Here is a 23,223-nt window from a genome sequence, read left to right on the forward strand (position 1 = left end):
TTAGCAGGCGCGGGGAAGACTCCGGAGAAGGAGCCCGGCGAAGGTGCAAGGAGGGAAACCTCCGGGCGGTGGGAAGGCGGGGTGTGAGGGGGCGAATGGCCGAGGTCCATAGTCCCGCTCGGCGCGGGGGGCGGCGCAGGGGTCAGCAGCCGCAGGGCAGGGGGCTGTGGTTAAGGGGCGGAAGCCCCCGCTCCGCGCCCTAGCCTCCGGCAGCGCTCGCCCGAAGCCGCCCCGGAGCGGTGTGGGCGCAGCGGCGGTGGCCTCGCGGGGCGTATGGGAGCCCCCACCGCCCGCCGCCGCTATGTGCTGCCTCGGCGCTGCCCCGGCTGCTCGCTCCCCGCGGTTCTCGCAGCCATCCTGCCGTCCTCACGCTACGGCCCCTCGCCGGGAGCGGGTAAAAGGCGCACCGGGTCGCCGCCCTGTCTCCTCTCGGTATAATAAAGGATTGTCATTAGGTTTGCGTGTGGCATCTGCCATTGCATCCACCGTAAAACTAAAATTAGCAAAATGTCAGGAATGGAAAGATTGATTCAGCCAAGATGCAATTATCATTTAAAAAGTGCTTGATTGAGGTGCTGATGTTCAGTGATTTATTCTGCATACCATATACATAATTAAAGTAGTGTAGTGGAGTAATTTATCAATCTAGTTTAGACTAGAGGGGCAAGGAAGAGAGCTGCTGCTGCTGCTGCTGCTGCTCTATGTTTGTTTTATTAAAACGCTTTCGGGATCTGATCCCGCCCCCTTTTTGCAAGAGTGAAACTGATTATTTCCCCAGCTCGGGAGGAGAGAGTCATTCGTTTGGGATTGTGGGAGAGAGAGAGAGAGGGAGAGAGAGAAAGAAAGACGCGGAGAAGGAAAGGAGAAGGAGCCAGAGGAGGACACCTCGCCGGGCGTGCGGCTCCAGCCCCTTCCTCGCCCCCCCTACTCCCCCCACACCCCCACCTCCGCGGCGTGACAAAGGCTGCGAGCCCCTCGCCCGCTCCCATTCGCCCGCTGTCACTTCCTTCCTGGACGCTTTCAGGACGAGTCGGGCTACTTTTAATCCGACCATCAGCTCAGCCACTTTCTCCTCCTCCACGCTACACACACGCACACGCGCGCACACACACACACACGCACCAGACATCTTCTGGCTGCTTATTGGATTGACTTTGAAGGTTGTGTGTGTGATACAAGGAGGCTGCATGTTGAACCAGGTGGTGAATATTTAAGGCTGGAAGAAGTAAAGGGATTTTTTCTTTTTCCTGTGAAAGGAAAATATCTCAAGGACTAGTCTGACCATCCAAACAGCTAAATGTTTATAATGTAAGTACATGTGAAACTCAGCATTGGAATGAAGTATGTGAGCACGCTACAAAAGCCCTACGCACATTTCCTATTGCTTCTGGAGAATGTATCAGTCATTGTATGTGGACTGGGAGTGAGGTTGCTTGCAGACTTTTTAAGTGTATGATTGTGCAATTGCTTAAAGTAACTTTTTAGGCAAGTAACGTAGTTAAATCACTGTCTAGCAAATTACTGCTTGCTTGTCTCTATCCATGTCCTAAGTGTTTAAACTTTGAATAAGTCAGTTTACTTCATGTGTGTGCTTGATGTTGTGAAGTGTTCAAAGATTATTTTATTTTAATAGCTCACCTTGTTCACAAGGACCTTGTAGTCCTTGCATCCTGATTTATCTGACTAAGGAAACAATGTAGTTTGAGTGAAATGCTCTTATACTTCCTTGTATCATAGGCTCTTCAGTTCTTGAGTTTAAGTGATGCATGCGTGCAAGCGTGTAACTTTGTGTATCTTTCATTTGAACACTTATGTTTGGGGTGGAAAGACTCCTTGTGTTTACATGGGAATTCAAGCCATGGGCTCTAAACCTCTTTTTCTTTGTAATATGCTTTGGTCTTTACATCGCACTTTGCGTCATCTTTACTGTTTTTACTTTTTTTTTTTTTTTTTTGTAGCGGCAAGGAATTAGAGCTAATCAGCCTTACAAAACTGCCTGTTTTACTTGCAGTACAGTTGCTTAGGGGCTAGGATAAAGTTTAATGTAAATGACAAACTTGTAAGACTGTGGGAGCATTATGTAACTCTAATACTTAGCATTTCACATAAAACTTAGTGTGGCCTTCTGTCAGCCTGAAAAACTTGTAAAAAGACAAACTTTAAAAAGTCCTTGTCTCAAAAAAAGAAAAAAAGGTAGCACAACGCAAAGCAAAACTTAATGAATCATTGTGTGAACCTGAGCATTGTCTTTCAAAGGAGAGTTCTATTTTCTTTATTGTGTATCAAAATTATTAGCAAATACCTATATCTTGAAATTAAATACTGTAATATACAGCTTAAGACTAAAGATTTCAGAGAATTCAGCAGAGAAAGGCACTTTGCCAGTATTTGTCTGGTGGTCAGAAGAACATTTTCTTGACACAAAATGCATTTTTTTAGCATGTATCTGACAGTCAGCCTAATGGCACATGTCCTAGTTTCATATCTTTTCTTTAAAAGAACTGTGAGATGGATGATAAACTAATTATCAGAGATGGAAATACAACTAGATTTCTTTTATTGGCACTTTCCCGGGTGTTGTGGTTGAAAAGTAAAGATGTTTATGTGGAGTATAATAACTAATCCCTAGAGGCTTGGCAGGGCATGGAAATATAACCACCTGTGAACCAGTTTTATCCTCTGTATTACATATGTACTGATTGCCAGATCAAATGCTCAGGCAAATAGCCACTTTGAGGATCTATTGTGTTGTGAACTATTTGTTATATGATTTTAGGTAGATAACATGAAGTAAAAAATCTGACAGACTTTATCAGTTTCTTTAAATAATCTGTTTAATTATTCTTTCTGTTTTAATGAGTATATAATTCATATAAAGTCTAATACTGAAGTCTCTGCTCACACTTAAGTCCCTTTGGAAGTAATCAAACAGTTCTTTGAAAAGAATGGCCCTTAATTCAGGCTGCCTGTTCTCCTTGCAGTACACATCCTTTTACTTTAAAAACTTGCTGATTGTATATAGTTTTACTAATGTGCCCTACAGAGCTAGAATAAGAACATCGTTCTGGGACCCAAACTTGAAAACCTTCACACAAACAGTACTTACACAACTAGTCCCACTGATAACACTGAGACTGCTTCTGTCAAAATGATCGAGTCACAAGAATAACAATTTACAGGATCAGGCCCCAAGGAGACATAAACCTCTTGCTTATCCCATAGCTCTGTTAGGATAGAGATGTAAAAGGTGTCACTTTCAATGTCCCATAAATGAATGCAGGAATCAGATAAGTGTATATACTCTTAAGATTACTTGACCAAGAAAAAGGGAAACTTAGGCTTAAGAGCCTTGTAGAAGTTGTTAGTAAATGACGAATAGTGTGTGAGGTTAAGTCTTTTAGAGTTGTGTTCCTGAGTTCATAGTTTTGGAACATCGTAAGAAAATTCATATAAATAATTTCTTATTGTGAATTTTCTTTCAATAGAAAATAAGACTTTTTTTCTTTTTTTTTTTTTTTTTTGGTAAATATTTCATTTGTTTACCTGAAACATGCACATTCAAAACTAGGGATTCCTGTCTTAAATGGTGCTGGTTTTTAAAACATCTAAAATATTACAGACAAAGAGAAGTGAAGCTTTCTGAAGCTTCTTCCAAAAGTATACCTCTGAAAGATTTTGATAGCTCACTATTTAGTAGAAAAATACAACCGCAAAGAAAATTAGGAACTGAGCAGAAGTTGTGAATAGAATACTTTTGCCAACTTCTTTTATTTTGATGTTTCTCTGTAATAGGTTAATTTTTTGTTGGCCAAAATAGTTCAGTTCATCTTCAGAGACAGCTAAAGATATTTCTGTATCTCATTGAGCAAGAACTCATTAACTGCTGTTAGATGATAGAAAGAATAAGCATTTGTTTTTTGCGACATAAACTCTCATTTTACCTGTTGGACATCATTACTCTTATTTACATGATAGTTTATCCAAAAATCAGGTAAGGTGTAGTGATACCCTTTTGATAAACACTGATTATAAAGAACACAAATATGATCCTGTATCATTTCAAAGATACTTGAAAGATTTCTCTGCTTCTGCATTTGGAAGAACAATCAAAGCAATTATATTTGTGACACATTTTAAGGGTTTTAAGTTTTGCTACATAATGTTGCGATATCCTCATTTAGGATCTATAGCAACGTAGGTATAGAATTTAAAAAAATATGCATTCTGAGCTGACAGAAAATGTAGCTTAAGAGCAGAGTTAATATTCTGGTGTTTGAAAAGGATGAAAATACAGTTTTGCATCTTATTTCAGAAACAAAATGGGCTTAGAACAACTCTGGTCAGCCAAGACAACTGATGGTATAAGTGAAAAATTTAAAAATTACTTTTTTTAATTTTCTGTTTTTAGAAGGAATTATATGGGTCCTCTGACCTGCTTTAAGGTAATTTTCTCAGAACTGATGGTCAATGTTGCATGTGGACAGGTGATTAAAAGCAAGTGTCTTCAGTCTTCCACTTTAATCTCACCGTCTCATTGACTGCAGTGCAGCAGAGCTTGTCTATTCACTAGGATCTGTCATCTTTAGGAAATCAGACCAGCTTACAGAGGGGATTCACAAAACCAACAGTGACAACAAAGTCTTATGTGCCTTACAAAAGAAGGATTAGGGAGTTCACATGTCATTTTGATTGGGCAGAGATAAAAGCTGATTGCTACAGCATGGCAAGGCACACTTCAATTTCAATTGATTATTTTATAAGACAACTACAACTCATGTTTCTTAGTCATTGTTATATGCAATTTGAAGTATTAAAACTCAATCTTGACATTACTAGATTCATCTGACTTTATAGTAAAAGCTAGAGCCACTTGTGGCACATGCTTTCTAATTCACTGCATGTGAGAAATGTATTTAAAATGTAGTAGATTATTTTCCTGTTTTTTTTTAAAATATTTTTTCCTAGGTAGCATCCTGTTATAGCAATTAAAAGTTCTTAAAAGTGCCTAGGACTGTACTAAAATTCACAGCACTTACCTTATTACGAGCTTATGTGCAGAGGAGAGTATATAAAACATGTCAGGGCTTCGTAGATTTACCAAAAGTGTAATATTGCAGAACAAGTAAGTCATCTTAGTTTATCTATATTATTTTTTTTAATATAGTATTATGTAAAATTGTACTTTGTGTTGTGTATGTGAACACAGTAGCCTGGTTTGAAAATAGCTAGGAAATTAAATGTTGCCCTCATACTATTAAATATATAATTTATCAGTGACAATAGAGAGTTTTGGTTATTTGCATAAATTAGTTATATTGTACAGATTTTAACATTAGGAAGTATTAAACTTCCAAGCTGATAACTTCTATGTTAATTTCTTACCATTTTTCTGAAGAACTCTTTTTTTTTACCCAACTGATGCCTCCTAGTGTTTCACATAATAAAACACTAATGAGTCAACCATAAATGTAAACATTGTTTTTTTCATTGTCTTCATCTTATGTGATACATAAAATTAATGTTTATGTATTTAATTTTGTGTGTGTTATTATAATCAGACAGGAAACTCCTGGAAATTCAGATGTTTCATCTTAATGGACACTGAGAGCACATTTTAATTTTCTTGCATCCTAGCTTCACCTAGCTGTATTTTGAAAAGTTTATGTTATATGTAAGGTACTTTTTTTGTTTGTTTTTTGTTTCCTTTTGTTTCCATTACACTAACTCCTCAATGTATTGCTAGATTCAAGTGAGAGTTTTAAAAATTTTGGAAGGATAATGCTTCAAAAAGTAAGCCCTTGGTAAATAGGCAATATATGCTGTTACATAAATGTTTGAAATATCCTGAGTTAGCTCACGTCCAAGTAAGATGAAAAAAACTAGTCTGAGACATGCTTGCTCATTACAGTCTTTAAAGAATAGTAAAGTTATCACATTTTGTAATTGTTCCTCATTACTGCTATAAAAGTGCAAGAACTGCATTAAGACAGTCCTCAAACGTGCAAAACATTCACCTTACAGTTTTGATTGTAGGTATGGATGATCTGTACTTTGGAAAAGGAATAATAATGCATAAAATATTGAAACAAAGCTTGGACTGGTAAAGACTGAAATTTAGTGTCCTTTTCTTACAAGTTCAATGTAACTCATGAATATTTGAAAAAAAATTCCATTCCATTAGATTTGTATCATAAACAGTAGATTTTTTTTTTTTTTCATGGAAGGGTGTAATTTTCATAAAGTTTCCTAATATCAATGTGACAAAATATAACTTATGGGCCACATTGTACATTTAAACTGTCAGACATGGTCTTAAAATGATAAAGATTCAGCCAAGGCTGAGAGCACTTTTGCACATTTAAATGTCACACAGTTTTGAGTAAAGTATGAGACCAGTTTAATGATGATGGTGAAAATATATACTGTTTTTCTAAGACTCAAAAAAATCAGTGGAATTCCTATGGAAGTTTTAAAGAGAAATTATTTAGCAATTAAGAAAATCATTGTTTTTCCAGTTTTTATGGGCAATAAAAAAAATATGTCTTCTTCTCGGTGCATATATGGTAATTTTAGATGCTCTTTGCGGACAGAATAATTGTTTCCCACTGAATGCAGAGTTAAATCTTTACACACAGATCTCAGCCATGGGAATTAATGTTTGATTTTAGTATGTATTTTAAAAATGCAGTTTCTAAGATTATGTTCTGCCATCAACTCTGTTAGTATCACATTTTTCTCCCATTAAGTTTGAACTGCAAGGAGACTTTGTTAGATCTGTCATTTATTCAAGCTACTAAACATCGTAGAGTATCCTAGCATCTCAAAAGTATTTCACAGTATCAAATGGCACCCTTACTCAGCCAGGAAAAACTAACATGCAAAAGTAACAGGATTTTCTCATATAGTTAAACTGCTTATTCCCTCGCAAAGAGAAAGTAAATTTTCAAGAGCAATAGAGGGAAGCATACAGAAAAAGATTCTTTAAGGCAGTTCAAGTGTAGGACTATTACTCTTAAACACAGCTAAAGTGAGCTCCACTAGTCACCCCCAGACACTTTTGGGTTTTTTTTTAACAACTAAATACATTTAGATTGCAGAAACGTGGCCCAAGAAATTCTGGAAATACATTATCTCGCTTATTTAGAACCAGAATTATGTGGGAATTATTTATCTTGATACTGCACGAATACACTCCCGCGCAAGGTGTATTCAGTAGTCACAGTAGGTCTGTAGCCTAGGCCCCTTTTGTAATTCCCTGAACAGGTGACTTAGCAGTCACCTGTTTCAGCAGGATAGATGTACTTATCTCTGACTTCTGCCACCTTCCCTGACATTGGAGGGTTGCAAGGGTTGAAGCGGAGAGGGTTTCAGAGATCTTGGACAATACAACAGGTCCTGGAAAATCAATATCTGCTGCCTTCATTTCAGTTAACCGTAAGGCAGCCCATAGATTAGGAATAGAATGGAACAGATGGCATGAAGCTCCTTTGCCTCCTTCTCCCAGGTTGTGAAGCACTGCTGATAGGAAACTTAGAATCCAACTTAACACATCTTCTCTGGTTCTTATTTCTTCCACTGTATAATTTCTTAAGTGGTGTTTATCATCAAAATTAGGAACAAATGCCAGGGCAGGAATTCATATTAGAAATTACTGTCTTTTATCTCTCATCCTATAATCACAAGATACACAGTTAAATAAACTGAATTAGAAACAACAGAATTTATGTTTGCTTTTATAGATACAGGGCGCATGGCATTTGTGGAACCTCTGCTCAGTTAAATTTCACTATTTACTTTTAAGTAGTCAATCAATAGCCGTTAGCAAAGTGTGTACAAAGGACAAAGAGAGAAGATTGTGAAATTGTTTCTAAAACATATCAGCAAAAGTAAATATGATACAGAACATTGTCCACGTGAAATATTACTTTCAGTAATACAACTAAAAAGTTACACAGTGGGTTGTGTTCTTTATTTCATTTTTAATAAATTCTTTCCCCTACTGACAAATATCCTTTGATTATATTTGAAATAATGGTGTCTTATTTTAATCCAGATAATGTAGTTATTGTTGGATCATTACAGAAATTAAAATGTTCCAGAACATATCCACCAGGGTGAGAAGCTAGACTACGGCACTTTTCATTTAAAAATTCCATATGGACTTCTCAGTGGAGGCTGTTTTAAATCATTTCATCGAAGCTGGATGAAAAAGCCATCCCTAAGGATGAGGGGCTTGTAGAGAAACCACAGGACACTCTGACCATCCTGTATTGCTGGCCCATGTGGTCCCTTCAGCCTGGCATTTCAGCTTCAGTCATGTGCTCCCAGGAACTCCTCTCTGATCACTGTAACCCTTGAGAATGCCTGGGCAGTTGGTAGAAAAAGTTAGTATAGTTCGAGGATATTCTGTGAAATCAGCAGGAGACAGTATGTTCTTTATACTTATCCTCAGGCCTGCTTTATATCTGTCCATCTGTGTCCTGAATGTTGCTTCTACCTATACTGAATATGAGAAGTGGGAGAAACAGCAAAAAAAATGATAAATACTTTTAGTAGGGATAGGAAGAATGTGGCTACACACTTTTCAGTAAAATAGTAGGCAAATGGAGGAGAGTGGACAATATACGGTAGTCAAAACCTTAATCTTGTCTTTCCAAACTAATTTACAATTGAAGCACATAGAATTTATCTTTCTGTGAATAATCCCAAAGTGTAGACATAGGTCAATGGTCTTAACAATAATAGATGTTGCAGTATGTGCTATATCTATAAGGAGCTGATCTTTGAAGCCCTATTTGGTGAAAACCTGTTTTTCCCAGACAATCTTGGAGAACTGGTCAGTTTTTCCATTATCTTACTTATAGGTATAAAATGCAGAGACGGATCTGATATAGCAGCAGAATAAGAAAATATCCATCTTATTACCGCACTGCAGTGTATGAAACAAGCATGAAACTGCGTACTTGCAAACTTCTACATGACACATTTGTAATGTCAGAATATTGAGCCAGGGAATGCATTCTTCTAGTGGCATACAAAATTTGCAACTTTATTGAAAACATACATATATATATAAATTTTAGAGATCAGAAATATGAGCATAAATGCGTAAATGTTAGTAAAAGCCTATGGACTGGTACACTCATTTAAAACTAGATAGGATGAAGTAAAATTTTGTAATGTTCTTGGGAACTCACGTTAAAAATATATATAACTCAGGCTATTGGACTACTAGTACTCTTACTTTTGTGACATGTTGTAATCAAATGGACATAAGTTAAAATTACATTTTAAAATGTATGTTAATGGGAAAGTAATACTCCATTTTTTTCTTAAAAGGAAACATGACATAGAATGATTGGGAAGCTACCTAATTAAAGCAGAATTGACTATAATCACATGTATAGAAAAGGAGAATGTCTATCTACATCCTTGGTAGGTAGAAATCTGAATGTCACTGGGATAACAATAGGATCTGGCATTTCTGCTTTATTGTTGATGCTACAGTGAAAAGGATTATACATAGGACAGAAACAATATTATTATTCTATTTTTTTTATAATATTCTTGTCATACAAGTAAAAAATTAGACTGATTTTTTTTTTCCCCAGTTAAATCTCCATCCAGAACATTACGTTTAGTTCAACTATGCTTCCAGTAGATATTGTCAGAAGCTCAGTATTACATTCTATGGTGATCAGCAGAATAGTCATCTTGAAAGCATCCTTACTGAGTGCTATCTTTTCTGGAACTGCACAGTTTTTAAAAAATGTATCAGGAATAAGATACAATGGTGATGGGCATAATGCAAATCCTTATGACAGATACAAAGAAAGCAATAGAAGAAGTGGTATTTTTGCATGGCATTTTAATGCTATTAGGATTTTTTTCCCTGTGCTTCTAATCCTGTAGAAAAGTACTTAATTGAGAGCACAAGGTTTTCTCAATGGTGACCGTGTCCTTTTTTTTTTTTTCTTTTTTTTTTTGTCACTTAATAACAATATGAAGCAATATCTGATGCAGCAGAGACATGACACAAAAGAAAGATATGCTGGTCTGTTTTGACGAGCAATACTTGTCATGTATCTGGACAAGTGGTGATTTTCTGCTGCTGCCGTCTGTTACAAGTCGCTAAATGTCATCTGTAAAGCAGTAGCACTATGTTCCACCACATTTTTTTGTATAAGATTAAAGGCAAACCTGTTGTGAGACCACCACTGCTTTGACTACCCAGAATAGGACATGGAATAGCACTTCTACAGATTTCAGATAAAAAGTCATTTTAAGGATTGTGAGGAAGAAAATATTTGTTCTCCTGTTCTCCCCTTTTGCTTTCCAGATGTGATCAGAAACAGGAAGCTGTTCCACCAGTGGATCAGAAGATTGTTCTGTGAATTAAACATCATCCTAAAAATGCAGCTTCCATGTTTGATTGCTGTAAGTTCAAAAGACAATGTAGATAGATCAAAAAGGCTTCCTTAAAATCACAAGGAATCCAGCAACATACAGTTTTGTGAGATTCCTGTGCTAATACCTGTGAAAAAAAAAGGCATCATCAGCATTCCTTTTTCACATGTTCTAAGTGCTAAGCTTAAATGCAGAATAGTTTAAAAAATACCCACTCTTGTGTCTTTTCACAGAGCATTTTTTTTAAATATTGTGATCTAAACTAGATATCTAAGATTAAAATACAGCTTTTTCTATTGAGAAAGTGAACCTACAGTACATTCTGTTCCTGAGCGTGCTCAGAATTAAGTTTCTTTAATATAATAAATTCCAACGCATAATGCAACCCATCACTGACATTTTCCAAACAGACCGGGAAGCAGAGTCCTTCAATATTAGTTCCAAAACTTAAAAATAAAGGGGGAATTTTTAAAATATATGGTAAAAATTCAGTAATCACTATCTCTAAAGTGACACGTGAGCTGTATTTGAGGCAGCAGATGCAAGGCAAAAAAGTCTGCAAAAGAAGTGCAAAAGCTGCACAACAGTCAGAACACCTAAATGTAATTTTAAATGCTGCTGATGATTTTTTATTATTATTTTTTTTGTGCAAGTCTTTTATGCAATGTCATAGTTCTATAAGGGGAAAACACAGATTAAAACTATCACCTTCACTGAGGTGCTGTAAAACCAAAAATCATTTCGGTGCACTAGGATCTATCCACATAATTAGAAAGGACTTAGGGCAACACGAAAAAGGGAAAGTTAGGTTTTACTTCCTGTGCCCTATTGTCTACTGAAAATACCAGTCTATAAATTCTTTATAAGTTCTGGTTTAACTTTTATGGCCAAAATTCACCATTTGAGAAACCTAATTTGAAGTACTTCCAACCCTTAATTTAGAACAGTTCACAGAAAAGACAATTCTCTCCTTCTGGAAAGGTCGTCAATCAATTGGTATAGAATATTCTGGGAGAAAGCTACTCTCACTTTCCAAATGTAAGGCCACCCCATTTTTGTATAGATAATTAAATATTCATCAAATGAAGGGCTGTAATTGAGTCATGTTTCACTGGAATGCCATAGTTCCTTAGCTATTGGGTTGGTCTCATGTGCTCCTTTATTTCTCTTTCTCAAAAAAAAAAAAAAAGTGTCTCTCTTTCTAGTCTGTAATATAGCTTAATACTAGTTTAAACAACCAATTCCATGCCATCTTTCCTATTTCATTGTCTGAAAAGTTTACTTTTATTTTATAAGATATATATGATTCTGTGATTCTAAGAAGAAAGTGCCTTTTCATTTATCTTTACATTTGCAAGTGTATTCCTCTAACATGAAACTAGATGTTTGTTAATACCTGTTTCAGTCTTTCATAGTTTTTAGTGGCCTCATTCTTTTGAGTTGCTCTCTTGAATTGAGAGGTACTATGCCTAGCAAAGCTCTGAAATCTACGACAGGAGTTAGAAACACAAAGAAGTGTTTGAATATGAAGACAACAAGTACTCTGTAAACAAGTAATGGATTGATTATAGGTTGGTTGAGACAGGAAGTACATACAGCTTCAGGCCGCAATAAATTGCTCAGGCTGCCTAAGAGTGTTTAATGAACCTTTATGAGAACAAATAGTTCAAAAGTAGCCATTATTTGCATGTTCTCAGTCATCTTCAGCAGACCTTGGGTGGTCCTTTAGCAAAGACCTTGTGGCCTAGTGTGCATGCCTCTTCAGTCAGTTTCTTGTACCTTGTTAATGTGCCTGATGAATACATGAGTGTGAATCCAGACCTGACTTCCTGACCACATTATTATGGTTGAATTAATGAAGAAGAATAAGAGCTCCAGTTTTGCCAATATTCAGTCTTGACTACTATTTGTCAAAAAACTTGAAATGGCTTGTAAATTGTAAAAATATACTGCTTTTTTCTCTCCTTTCTGGCATAATTTTGAAATTTTGATTTCACAAATACAAAAAGAACGCACATCCGTGGACATTAAAATGTTTATTTAACAGTATTTTAGATGTAACTGAGTATATGAAGCTATGTCCTTTGCTTGTGTATTCTAGTGTAACTCCACTGACTTGATGACCTACTAAAAAATGCTTTATACACAGAATTATCATTCTTACTGTTAATTAACATCCACCTCTTTTTCTCAGTTCCACTCTGACTGTTTTTCCAGAGTCATTAGAAACAAAGGTACCTTTTGAATAGAACATTTCAAAAGAAGATCTTCTTATCCTCTCTTCCGGACCACATTGGGAAGAATACGTAGAGATATACCACTCCTTTGATCAAGAACATTATAAGCAGACCTTAGCATTTTTCAAAGTCCCTCTCAGGGGTTAAACTCTCCACATGTGTGGCTGCTATTCACTCATCCTGAAATGAGATGGAACATGAAAGTGCATTATATGCTGCTCTAGCATTTTACTTAGTCTAGGCGAGTATACATGAACTTCTGCCTGCTGGATGTTAATTGTACTGTATAATTATATATATATATATATATTTTGTAAATACCGAATCATTCAGTTTTATTAATATGGTTCTCAAGTATCATCAGAATATTAGATAATCACTGCATATGGAATACATAACAAGCTGAGACCACTGGCCTCATGAGGCTTCCAGATGCTCTAAATAGTTTGCTTGAGCTGTTCGGACCATTAGGTGCTATACTAATCTTTATTCAGCTGGTGGTTATATCTTCTTCCTGATATATAAGGCAAAAGAGTATGTAAAATGTCAGAGTAAAATTCAGAAAAGTTAGTATGTACTTGTAATGGGAACACTGTTTTCTTTAAAAAAGAAAAATAAAAAAGAAAGAAATACACTTCCATGTCTGTTAGGTCTATCTTCAAATGATTAACCAAAAGAGAAACAACAGAAGTTATTTTACACCTGAAATAAAATATTTATTTAAAAAAAAAAAAAGTCCAAATTCATTTGTGAGTATAAGCATGCAGTTCAGCTGCCATGATGATTCAGTATCTGGGAGTGCTTTTTAACTATTAGTGAAGATCAGGTTCTCCTTTTGTATGTGAGAACACACAGCAACCACTGATTGTGGTAGCGGTTTTGTGCTCAGTGTAGCTGACTGATCATTTTTAGAGCCATCTCAGGCTCCCAATCCATATATTCAACGGTAAGACTTGAGAGGATAAAAGCAACATAGACAAAGCTGACTCAGTTACCAGTTTTGTTAGTTTAATTTCTCAAGCTCACTTGTCCTGTAATGCTAGTGTACTAGCAGGTTATATGTTTAATGTCAGTTTTAAGTATAATATTTTAAGTATATATGTTTTTGTCTGAAAGCTGAGCTAAGCACAGAAAGGATATTATAGTATTTAGGATAGTAGCCCAGATTGGGGCAATGTGGATTTAACTCTTTCTTCCAGAACCTATTTTAGATAACTGAGGATTTCGCTTTGTTGGTGCTTCCATTCCCTGTCTATAGAATGAGGATGGTATTTCCCTGAGGCAAATTCTGTAGGACCCAGACACTGTGGGAATGGAGGCCATATGAATACCGTAGGCAGTAAACAAGATAATGTGGAGTATAAATATGAAGTTGCTTTCGGAAAGTTACAGTCTAAAGCAAAGCATACAATCTGCAACAGACTCTTAGATAACTTCACTTTTGTTAGAGCCATTTTAATTAAAGTTTAGAACTTTCTGCTTCTTTCTGTCCATTTTTCTTCTGCTTCTTTAGTTGTTGTGCCAAGGTATCCATGTGTGTTTCTTCCACTGTCATCTGGCTCATTCCCAGCAGATGCACACAATCTGTTTTGCTGTCACTGACAGGGCTCAGTTTATGGAAAGAGTGTGACAGAACATGCTGCTGTAGTCACTTCCACAAGATTATCTTTTTCCAAAAAGTAACTGAAAATAAATTTGTTCTTTTTATTATTTTTTAATCTGTTGTTCAGTCTTTGGGTTTTATCCAAGACACTGTGCATCAGGTTAAACAGGGTATCTGTTTTAACATCTTAGCTTTCTTTTTAATTTGTAGGTTGTAAAATGTGGATTTGCCGATAGGGGGAAAAAAAACCCAATCTGTATAGGAAATTAACACAGTATGTTGACAGAGCTCAGTTTCAAGCAATAGCAATTACTTTGGCCATTCTGGAGTAAATGTAATACTCCCAAGTATTTATAAGAAAATAATATGGTATTTCTTTTAAATTTTGTAAGTTTATAAATATTGCTGATCATCCAAAAATGTGGAATCTTTAGCATTCCGCATGCATATGAAGTACATAAAAGGGTATTGCATAAGGGAATACGTGTTCCTTCTTGTCTATAGTGATTATCCAGTAAGAGACTATGTAGATGGAGTTAAATCAAATTTTAATGGTTTGGACTTTTTGCCTACAGAAAAAAACTTTTTTACCTTACCGTTACCACTTGTAGTTTTGTGGTAACAGCTACAGATCTTAACAGAGATTAGGGCCTAATAATGCATGATGATGTGCACATACACATAACAGATAGCCTCTACCTCAAGGTATTAACAGTACGAACAAACCAGGCAAACAAAGCAGGTAAAAAGAAGTGAAATGCAGATAGTTTTACCATTGAGAATGTCTTGTAGTCCTTCTCAGTGTTCAGTAGGAAAAATTGGTGTGTTAATTAAACTTTATGGAAGGTGTCTAACCAGCATAATCCTGTTTATGAGGTGATAGGGTGTTCCCGTTATGTCTTTTCCAGAGGAGGATTAATTGACAGCTCAAATTTGGCAAACAACTTAGTTATTTCTTTGCTGCATTCTACCTCTATCCCAAAGAGTGCAGGGATGACACTAGCAAATTCCACACAGGGTTACTAAGGTTACAGCCTAAACCCTTAAAAAACTGTTAACATTAAATATGTATGGGCACACTAGATCTTTATTAAAGAACAGAATTTCTTTAACATGCTTATGTTGCCTGTAATCCTACTATTTTCATCCTTAATGATCTAACTTTATCTTTGAATTGTGCCTTGTTCAAAAGAGTTATGTCTCTGGGTTCTTTTTTAACTATAGCTAAAAAAAAAAAATCTTCAGCAGTGGAAATCTCCATTGATTCCCAAAATCAAAAAGTAGCTTAATGAGCTTAGTGACTTGACAGCATTTGAAACAGCTGCACATATACATTTACAGAAATTAAATATATTTAAAGAAATTTAATCTGTATTTTTGGGACATATTTTTAAACACTATTTTGTTTTGGGGAATACCTATATATACCTAAAACTCTGAATTCACATTTTTGTACCTCACATAATTGCAGATTTCATGTTATTGACAGAGTGTACATGTCAAAATGGTTATCTAGAAATACATTGCAGTGGTAGACTGCCATGTTAACTAGGCTTGTGGTTTTACTGTAAAATCACTTGCTATGATCATGTACATATATTTATACATATGTACATATACATCTATCTGTGTGCTTTATATACAAATATACGTGGTTTTCAAGCTAAGCTTGTATGCCTCCGGGTATGCCTTACACTGTAAATAAAACTGTCAAAATGTCTCTTCACAGTTAGACCTCATAAAAATAATCAGTCCATAAACACATGGTGCTCTTTATTCACATATATATAGTTACTATATAAAATGAAAGTCTTTCTCTTGTTGTTCTAGATTTACAGTCCTTCTGTATTATGAGTTAGAAATACAATATTTTTTAGTGGGTTTTTTTGTATGTACTTGTATATTTGTGTATGAGAGTATGGGAATTAGATATATATATAAGAGCATCAGAAACATGACTTTTTCTTGGACTTCCAGACAGGCTGGATTAGAAGATAACGGTAACCCCTAGTTTCCATTATTTCTTCTTGTTATAAGCTAGACCTTTTTAGGATTACTGAAAATAGTACTGATTTTTTTTAATTAGTCCTAAAATTATGTTTGGATGGGAATCATTAATATGCACAACCCTAACAGACAAATCTTTTCAGCTTATCATACATAAGGTAAAATGGCTAAGAAGGTTCTCAGATTATCTATTTTGCTACCTCTCTTCCTTGATTGCTAGGCTTAGTTAAACTCCAGAAGTATTGTTACCACTTAAGTTATTAGATTCTTAAGACCAATATTACAACAGGATCAGCACACCTATTATTAAGTCCAACAGCAAGAAATGAATAGGATAATTAAATAAATTGCTAAAAGGGTAGATGTATCCTGATATGTCATGAGAATTGATACTTCTACAAAGTGTCAGGAAAGAAGCCGAAGACCAAATGAAAGACTATTGGAATGTAACTCCTCGTTACATCAACTTGCATTTTTCTTGGTTCTTTTTAATGCACTTTCTTTTAAACGTAAGTGTATTAGTTAATTAGTATAAAAAACCCTACCTATAAACTGAACTTCAATTCAGCATAGCAGTATATTGCTTTTAGATCCAAATGCTGAGCACAAGAATCTCAAATCTGTTTGTCTAGTACTTCACGATCCTACTTGGAACCTGATACGGTAGAAAAGATGAAATTTATACACATCCAGATTGGCCAAATGAGCTGATGAATTCCAAAGCTGAAGACTTACTATACAGAGCTCTATTCCACAAGTTCAAGAGCCTGTTTCGTATATCAGTGATGATCTTAGCTATAGATAATGACAGGTGAGGAGTTTGATTGGTTTTGGGGTTTTTTTCATTTTATTCAGACTCGATAATTTCCATCTAAAAATGTCCACGAGGAAAGCTGATCAAGCGACTAGCAAAAAAAGTAGTCTGGGAGCTGCTTTTCCATAGGCACCACTGGTTTCAGTTTACATGGAGTAGGGGACACTTAGCTTTGTATTCACCGTACTTTCATCTTCATTGAATAGAGCTAGTATTTTCAGTCTCCTGGTTATATTTTAGGAATAAATATTGATAGTTACTTAAGTGATAATATGAAGATATCTGTGTATCTTCAGATAAATCTTAAGAATAGGTCGGTAAGACTTGTATATGTTTGCATTTTGTCATTTCTAACAGTAGTAACAGTAACTTACAGAGAACTGCAAAATACCATGAAAGGGCTTAGTTTGAAGTACAATTAAACACTGGAAAATTAAGATAAAATCTTAAATTTCCATACTGTTGACAAGGTGGAAGAGTATAGGCTTTTTCACTGGAAAATACTTTCCGATGCCTTCCCAGAAGCGTGTTTCTGATGGGACAACCACCCTCCATAGTTTTATGAGGCAGACTTTTTCCCTGTATCAGGTTAGATGTGGAACTTTCATGAGTAGAGACAAACTATTTTTGTGACGTGAGCTGGCCCCAAAAATGTGTTATTTGGAGCAGGGCTCTTCACCAGTAATGACCACTCAGATCTCTTGGGTGAGTACTGCCCCTAGTGAAAGCACTATTTGGGGATTTTTTTTCTGTTTTAAAAATACACCTATCCTGGTTTTTTTATCTGCCCCAGGATGCAGGACCAACACATTACTCAAAAAGAAATTACACTTATCAACCATCTAAGAGAGAAGGGAACTATCTGGTTGGAGTCAGAGTTGACCACTGACTTAGCACACAGATTTGGCCGTATTATGCAGTAATGTTCCACCTGCATAAATCTCAGAAGCTGCATTTATTTATATAGTGCAAGAGATACCTTACAAATGATTAGTTTTAAATCCAATCACTATATTAAAAAAAAAAAGTAGTAAATTCTATTATGGCTTTCCATTTTTGTTTTATTTTGTCCTTGGCAAAAATACACAGTGCTTTAATTGTTAATTTATTATTTTGGAGAAAAATACCGTATTTTTAATGTACTTCTCGTAGTGCTCAGAAAAAGTAAACACGTTAACCTGTGTTAAAACAGCTGAGGATGAAGTAGTGCTTTCATAGTAGCACTTTCATAGTAGCATTTCTAAGTTATCTTGAAAACAGCTCAACTGACAAAGCTATCTAATACCATCTTAACTTTAAAAAAAAAAGGCAGTGTTATTAAGTTTTCAAATGCAGTATTTCAATAACTGTTCCAATTTTTAATTTTTCTTAGCTAGAAATGTGAAAATAAGAACAAATAGCTTGGTTGTTTGCAAAATATTAGAATACTGTTTTAGCTTGTTTAAAAACTTAAGTGCTAAAATATGAAATGTAAGCAGCTGAAAATGTCATGTGCATTGCAGTTCTCTGGTTGTTCAGATTCCTACTTTATAGGAAAAACTCACCTGATGGTATAAAACAAAACCTATCTCTTCATTATTTTGTATTAGAAGGTAATATAAATTTCAATCCATCACATAAATCTACTTTATGTTTCTGTGACAAGGAAGCAGTAGGAGGTTGAAAAAGTTTAAGTGCAAGAAAGCTCTTACTCAAATCATCAGTTAAATAATTTGCAACTTGGTTAAAGTCTGGTCTGAGACCAGACTCATTGGGCAACTCAAGCACTGAAGGATCTTTACATTTCATTGAACCTGAAGAACGAGGGCATTTCTGCGACTGAGAAGGAAAGCAGTTCATTATAGGAAGGTAAAGCTAATATTTAAGAAACCTTATCTCTCGGCAACAGATCACTTTCAAATTTTCAGTAATTGCTTAATTTTATGGCATGTAACCATATAGGGTGTGCAAGGCAAAGCGTTTTTCTTCTCTTGTGCATAGAGTATGCTTCCTACAAACAGAAGCTGGCTCATAGACTAAAATATTATACACTTATTTAAAAAAAAAAAAAAAAAAATCAAAGCAGCAAGTGGATCTTTCAGACTGTGTCATCAAAAGTTTTTGTCCGCTGCTGTTTTCTGTCAGAAGTGCTGCACACAGTAGCTTCTCAATAAATCAGGAAACAGCTACGTGTGTAGCTATTTCAGCATTACATTAAGCTAATGTTTTCCTTCCCTAAATACCCACTGTTACATAATGCCACTGAAAAACCTTTTCACAATACTGAAAAACACTCAAAATTGTTTAAACCAACTTCCCTGAGAGATCACTTCCTTTAAGCATTTAAGGCCTGGTGACAGTGGAAGGTTTTTTTCTGAATGATTAGAGTTTGCATGGTCTTGGTTTCTTTGCCTACCATGCCTAGGAAAAAAATAGGTAATCCTATTTGTACAGGTTCTAATCTGAATTGTTGGAGTGTGAGCAGACTTTTATGATAACTGCTTCTGCTCCTAAACTTGACTGATGAACAGGCAGTTGCACTGGCATCAAGGAAATTTGTGTTACTGTCTCCTTAAGCTTCTTTCCCCTTTTAACGAAGTCTCTTTAGCTTAGGTGAAAGCTCCATTCCGCATCAGAATATGCACCAAACATTTTCAGTCGATTTCCTGACATCCTGAAGTGTCAGATTTTCGGTATGAAATAGAGAACGTTAGATAAAATATCCGATATGAAGACCTCAGACCAGAAGATCTTCTGTCTAGTTGAAGCCAGAGTAATGACCCATGTTATGGAAGTGTGATTTTGTGGCTTTTACATTCAAAGCTAATCTGAGGTTTTGAGAACAGTTATCTGAGTTAATTGTGTCATGTTAAGGTAAAGGACTAGTTCTTTGGTAGAAGACCTGAATTCATTTCCCAGCTGCTTCTGTAGACCTGCTGTGTAACTCAGAAAAGTCAATTTGAAAATTATTTTTTTTGCTCTAAAACTTTACTAGTTACTCTAAGTCAGAAGTGAAAAGCAGGGAGGGAAAGCTTTATTTTATTATATACATTATTTTATGATCAGTATACTATTTTTGGAAGCTTCTGAAAAAAATAACACTTGTCATTTGAGAGTTGCAGCTGTTAGTCTGTTGAGACATAGAGGGGATAGGGCATATATTGAATTATTCATGAAGGCTACTGCAGTAGTTGACAGAAGTTCATCAGCTAATTCCCCCACTCCATTCTGAACTTTCTTTCAAACTCGGTCATCCTGTAGGGGGTACAAGCTGTTACTTTTAATAATCATGCTACTAGAAGTTTCTTACACTGTATATATCACATAAGCTTTCTCTTTTAAGAAAGTTATTTATTGTTCATTGGCATGCTTAATTTTGAATACTTTAATTCACAGATAATGTGAGTAATTCTATACGGTTTCAAGATGAAACTTACATAAATGTATTTAAAAAATGTACGTAATGATGCTTTATTACCTTAATTCATTTGCTGATCCAAAATCGCCTGGCATTTTAATTGTAGACATATTTAACACTTCCATGACTTCAGAACACAAGCAGGTTTTGAGTGCTCTTATTTACCAATATGTTTTTCAGTTTATACACCAATTCAACATGCACAAATGAAAGGAAATACTAGTTTGCACAAGCATAGGGAACTACTTATATCCCAAATGCTGAGCCTCAGGCCTGTACTAGCCAACTATATTGTTGTACAGACTATCAGATTAATAATAAAAGTATTTCATGGTTCTTCCAAGCAGTGCAGAAGTTTGAGGTTAGTTTGGCAGGCACCAGCATCATGTCATGAAGTATATGCTCATGGTGGATATTGTAGGAATGCTCAATATCAAAGACTTCATCACAGTTTGAACAATAAGGAGCTGTGTACCACTCACTCCAGGGTTTCTGCAAGTGTAGATCAGTTTTCACATAGGCTGGATTGCCAACTACCTCTGTTTCAGCCACAGAGAAAGCACAAATGTTAGCAGTGTGTGTTATCTTTAGGAGACTGCTCTCTCTTTTTACTTGTCACTACCGTCTGATTCAGGGGATTTGAGTGCAGTAGGAAAAATTATCATGTTCAGTTCATTCTCTTTTCCTCTTTGGAGATTTCTGCGGTGAATGAGATTGAAAAAATGCCATTTTAGTAGTGTGCTTGATGCAGAGAATGCCCTTATTTATCCTGTGATGAGCTCATAGCAGTAGCTCATGCCCTTTTGATGGAGAGGATTATCATAATTCCCTCCTAGAAAGGCTTCCAGCAGCTCAGCTCTGTCACTTGCAGCCTTTCCAGAATGCAGTGACATACTCCTGTCCTGTCTTGAGCAAATATGATCGTCTTCCTTGTACTGCTCTGAAGTAGCTGTTTGAGTTTAAAGTTTTGAAACCCTTAATGGTTTAGATCCTGGCTATTTTCAAGAACTCCTCCACAAATATCATCTTGACAGATATCACCACCCCCATAGCACATTTTAGGAATCTCAGCATCACATCACAGGTTGGCAAGTTATGTCCTTTGCTGTGATAGGCCTTCAGTTAAGGAACTCCCCCAGGAAATCTGTCTTGAACCATATATCCTTATCAGAAAACATTAAGTTTACATTTTTTGCTACTTATTTTTTCTCCACTATTATTTTTCAGCATAATTCCTATTAAGACTGTATTTATTATGGTTTCTCTCAATAATTCTTGTTGGAGTTTTTACGTTGTCTTGTTTCCTTACTTGTAGAGTAACCTAAGCATATTAATGATGTAGTTCTTGATAGTGATTTCTTAATGAGTTTCATTTTGTGTGATAAGGACACATGCTTTTTCATGTTAACAAATACAGTATGTGAATATAATTGCTTACTAAATAGGACACATGGGCCATTATTACATTTACGATATTTTTTAAAAATGATTTTTGAATCTTTGTTCCTCTTCCTTGCAAGGAGTTATTCCTTTCTTCTTCCTTCTAAATCACTAGGCTTCAGCTGTAGAAAGCTTCAGATGGAGAGGAATAGTCTTTGTTTGCCTGTCTTGCTGTTTGTCATGGTACTTTTATTATTATAGTCTCTGTAATTATGGTGAGATGTTTCAGCTATGTTTATATAGTGCCTAATTTTCTCCATTGATGATAATGTAAGCCTATGTTTGAAGAAGCTTAGATGAGGTGCCAAATATTGAGGTCTTCAGAGAGGTCAGATGGATCCTACAGTGTGGACATTCATAAAATACTTTCTGCAATACATAAGGGTTTTTTACTCAATACTCTGTCTGCATTTTCAGCCTAACAATTAATTGTCTGAATTCACCTGAATTCAGTTGTGGGATCAGATGGTATGATTCACATAATTTCTCTAAATAGTGTTCCATGCACTGAGAGTACCTGAATACTGTGCCAGTATTTACATGCATGTAGCTAGTGTCCACCAAAGATCTGTGAACGGCATCAAGGATTTCCTTTTGCACCTCTAACATGCTCATTGATTTCAGGTTCCCATTGGTGTGCTTTACTCATTGGGACGCAGTAATGATATCTGTGATTTCATTCATGTTAACTGTTACATATGTACTTAATTTTAGCTACATGAGCAGTTCTACAGTCTTCAAAAAACTATTCAAGTGTTTCAAATTAGGCATATACATTTATGCTTGTGGGTTTGAGGCTATAAGCCATAGTGTTGCCAAGACTTACACACTTGTTCAAGTTTGTATTTTTGGATATTGTACCGACGTTACGATTATTTTTGTCAAGTAAAATGCTGCCCCACTAAGTCATCGCTTGACAGGTTGGTGTGCTTTTAAATTACTTAAAATCTTTTGAATTTTGAAATATTCTGCAAGTTATTTAATGTCTGATTAAAATTATCAATATTCAGAAGATTTTCTAGACAGCGTGTATTTTTACAAAGTGGAAGCTGGTTTCAGGAGAAAAAAAAAAAAGGTTGATGGGTTGTTTTTTTCTTTTAAATTTACAAATTAGTTATTTCTGGAAAAAAATAAGGAAATGGAGGAAGCTGACATGCATACCTGAAACTAATTTAATTATATTTAGATGTTTCTAAATTTAAATACAATGCAAACTCCTTGTTCTGCTAGGTCAGCTAAATAGGTATCTTTTTAACGTGTTTTTTTTTTTTGTCTTGTTACTTTTAGTAGCCTTCTCATGGACTACAGACACTGAGAA

At 35.7% G+C, this 23,223-nt stretch overlaps 1 protein-coding gene across 7 annotated transcripts in view; it reads left to right on the forward strand.

Annotated features, from left to right (window-relative positions):
- The first annotated feature begins 817 nt into the window (after positions 1 to 817).
- Positions 818 to 23,223, forward strand: part of MEF2C (myocyte enhancer factor 2C) — a 121,072-nt gene continuing 98,666 nt past the window's right edge. For 6 of the 7 annotated variants that reach the window (XM_062017653.1, XM_062017644.1, XM_062017650.1 and 3 more), the window contains exon 1: positions 818 to 1,308. The gene's annotated coding sequence lies outside the window, so the exon portion shown is untranslated. Of the gene's footprint in view, positions 1,309 to 10,354; positions 10,438 to 23,223 lie in introns of those variants that run through there. The other variant, XM_062017646.1, reaches the window with a different exon arrangement.

This window comes from Colius striatus, chromosome Z (genome assembly GCF_028858725.1).
Source record: "Colius striatus isolate bColStr4 chromosome Z, bColStr4.1.hap1, whole genome shotgun sequence".
Lineage (NCBI taxonomy): Eukaryota > Metazoa > Chordata > Aves > Coliiformes > Coliidae > Colius > Colius striatus.